Here is a 3,952-nt window from a genome sequence, read left to right on the forward strand (position 1 = left end):
TCTTTAGACACTCCCTCTAAGACACCCAACTGAATCCACATCCTAAAATAGATACTTTCTAAGCACCCAGTGGTTCTCTCATGGTCTCCCCAAGGTATGTGTTCACCTTCACTGCAACTTGGTCAACTACAGGCATGTTTCTGGTAGTCTAGGCTAGAGAACATTGACATATTTCCATGAGGAGACATAAATTATATAGCCTTGCAACAAAACTCTTTGTGCCTCTGAGTGAATCTGTGAGGTTTAGAAATGTATACCGTGTTTTCTCTATTAATTTTATGTTATTTCAAAAAAGGAAAATATTATTTATAACGGTTAAATTGTGCCATAATGGAAAACATGTCAAATGACTGGCAAAATTAATTTGTGAAATGAGTCTTCTTGGCTGGGGATTCATATTGGTGGATTAGATCCATGTATCTCACTGATAAATCTCCTTTCTGCATGAAAATTTTAAGCAATGCTATTCATCTGTTATGAATATTGACTTAGTGATTCATCTCAGAATCATCATAAGGTGCATGGCATTGATAAATAAGGTTAGCAAACAGTGATGTGGAATTGAACTGATTTCTTAAAGGCCAAAAGATAACAGGTAAAGGGGGTGCAATTTATTTAGAATAATCTAGAATCAATGTAACATAAGCATCTACTCGCTTGGTTCAATTTATCTCTTGGTATATTTCTACATGGATAAATAAAGTAACACTTTCTTCAACATTTTTTTTTTTTTTTTTTTTTTTTTGCGGCACGCGGGCCTCTCACTGTTGTGGCCTCTCCCGCTGCGGAGCACAGGCTCCGGACGCGCAGGATCAGTGGTCACGGCTCATGGGCCCAGCCGCTCTGCAGCATGTGGGATCCTCCCGGACCAGGGCACGAACCCGTGTTCCCTGCATCAGCAGGCGGACTCTCAACCACTGCACCACCAGGGAAGCCCTGCACATTGACATTTTAGAAGTGTGATATAATTCTCATATTGCTGTAACAGAAAAATGAGGATTTTAATTTTTACTCCCACAGTTTCCAGAGTCTATTTAAATTGCTTCAATGTATTTTGGCAGTTTGAACTATAATGATAAAATAACTGCAGCTTGTTATAAAAGACATGCTAACTAGAAAAGAACCAAGGCATCAATTAAAAAAAAAAAATCCCTTTAGAAAAATGTGAACCTCAGAACACTACATAATGTACATAATGAGGTTCTCTTAGGAAAGATCCTCTGTAACTTGCAACCAGTAATCTGGGGTACTGATTAGGAATTAATGTGCTGAACAAAGCAACACATATGGGTTAATCCTCATTAAAAGTTTTATAGAAATATATTAACATCCTTCTTCCAAAAATGAACCAAAAAAAAAAAAAGATGCTAAAAGTAACTTTATCAAGTAAAAGAAGCAAATGAATAATGGTACCATTCCAGATTTCTGTTAAAGTTGTAATTTTGACCTTTATCCATGAATCATGAATGTTCTTAATGGCATCTAGAATGCTAAATCCTTTCTAGAAAGTTTTCCATTGATTTTGTCCAGATCCATCAGAGGAATCACTATCTATGGAAACTATAGCCTTACGAAATGTAGTTCTTAAATAATAAGACTTGGAAGTCAAAATTACTATTTGATCCATGAGCTACAGAATAGATGTTGTACTAGGAGGCATGAAAACAACATTAGTCTCCATCAGAGGTCTTGGTGACCAGGTACGTTGTCAATGAGCAGTCATATTTTGAAAGACACATTTTTTGTTTTTCTGTGCAGTAGGTCTCAACTGTGGGCTTAAACTGTTCAGTAAACCATGTTGTAAATGGATGTGCTGTCATCAGGCTTTGTTGTTTCATTTATAGAGCACAGTCAGAGTAGATTTATCATAATTCTTAAAAGCCCTAGGAGTCTTGGAATGGTGAGTCAGCATTGGCTTTAACTTCAAGTCATCAGCTTAATTAGCCACTAACAAAACAGTCACCCTGTCTGAAGCTTGACACCAGGCAATGACTTCTCCTCTCTCATTATGAAAATCCCAGATGGCATCTTCTTCCAACTGAAATACTGTTTCATCTACATCAAAAATCTGTTGTTTAGTGTAGCCAGCTTCATTAATTATCTTAGGCAGATCTTCTGGATAACTTGATGCAGCTTCTATGTCAGCACTTGCTACTTTGCCTTGCACTTTTATGTTTTGGAGACAGCTTCTTTTCTTAAACCTCATGAACCAACTTCTGCCAGCTTCAAACTTTTCTTCTGCAGCTTCCTCACCTCTCTCAGCCTTCAGAGAATTGAAAAGAGTTATGGCCTTGCTCTGGATTAGATTTAGGTTTAAGGGAATGTTGTGGCTGATTTGATCTTCTATCCCAACAACTAAAACTTTTTTCATATCAGCAGTAGGCTGTTTTGCTTTCTTATCATTTGTGTGTTCACTGGAGTAGCACTTTTAATTTCCTTGAGGAACTTTTCTTTTGTATTCCCTGGCTCTTATCCAGTAGCTATGGACTAAAATGCCAGCCATTTAATCATATTAATGCATAATTACAGCCAATTTATCCAATAAATGTTGGAGTATATTGACATTCAGATGTGTTTTAGGTGGAGAGATATATGGTTATTTCTTAGACTTTTTTTTTGGACAAAATAAAGTTTTCTCTCCACTTCTCAGACCACCTCTTATAAATTACCTAAAAGAACATTGATGATTTTTAATTCACTTAATGTTTGATTTCTTAATGGTGACATCTAACTAAATATTTTCCTCATTTTCAACAGAAAACTAACTTCATCATCTAATTCACAGCTCTCTTTACTCTGTATCAAATTTAGAAGGATGATAGTAGCTAAAGAAAAAGGTGGAAAATGCACTTGCCTCAATATGGTTATAATTATATATTTATATGTAGGTAAACATGTGAGTTCCTTGAGATCAAGTTTGATTTGTTTTTATAGTGCCACGGCCTAAGACAGTATCTAACACATATTAATTTTTTTTAATGAGCATTTGATAAATGACTGAAAGACCACTGAATTGGAAGGCAGGTCATCTGGGTCAAGATTTAGAATGTATTAGTTTACTGCATTGGGGGGATCCCTATACTTGAAAAAACAAACAAACAAACAAACAAACAAAAAATACTTGGCTCTAATTTGAGCTCTGGTTTAGATTGCCTTTGTCTCATTACTTTCACTTTTATTTATTTGTTTTTTTAACTTCCTCCATCTAAGCAAATATCATATGATGATCTCATTCTTCCTTTCCCTTTTGCTCATGAAAATAAACCTAATTACCAAGGAAAAACATTCTTTTAAGTACAGCCACACAACCCTAATGCATTAGACATAGGAACAAGTAGAAGAAAATTTTTACCCCTTCAAAACATGCTTCAACATGGAAACTTCCATACATCCTTAGTGTCATATTTCTGACAGGATGAATGGAGAGAAATCATTGAGCTCCCCATTAAAATGAGGGGTGTGGTCAACAAAGACTTTAAATGCTCAAAGCATGAGATAGATACACTGCCAAAGTCATTACAATGGCCAGGAAGGCCTTACCTTGCTGACCACCTTTGACAACTCTGGTCTTCTGTTATCCTCCGGTTTCACTGTCTTCCTTGGTATTCTTTGAACATAGGAGGCATAAATCCCTTCCAGGCTTTTACTCTGTCTGTAAAGCCTTCCCTTGAATACTCATATAGAAAACTCCCTCACCTCCGTTAAGGGTTTGCTCTCAACATTTACTTGGCCATTACATTCAGGAATTTAGCCAAGAATTGGTCTGAAGGTTTGACTGTAAAGAGCTTTCCCTTACTGACATTAATCATGGAAAATGGAATGAGAACAGAATGAATATTAGAGTATAATGGGTCTCTTAAGATGATCTTAATCATATCATCAGAAACAGCCAGACTCAGGAGAATTAAAAAACTCTGAAGAAAAACTCCTTTCTCTTTGTCTCTTTGTATAA

The sequence above is a fragment of the Lipotes vexillifer genome, unplaced genomic scaffold (genome assembly GCF_000442215.2).
Source record: "Lipotes vexillifer unplaced genomic scaffold, Lipotes_vexillifer_v1.1 scaffold1624, whole genome shotgun sequence".
NCBI lineage: Eukaryota > Metazoa > Chordata > Mammalia > Artiodactyla > Lipotidae > Lipotes > Lipotes vexillifer.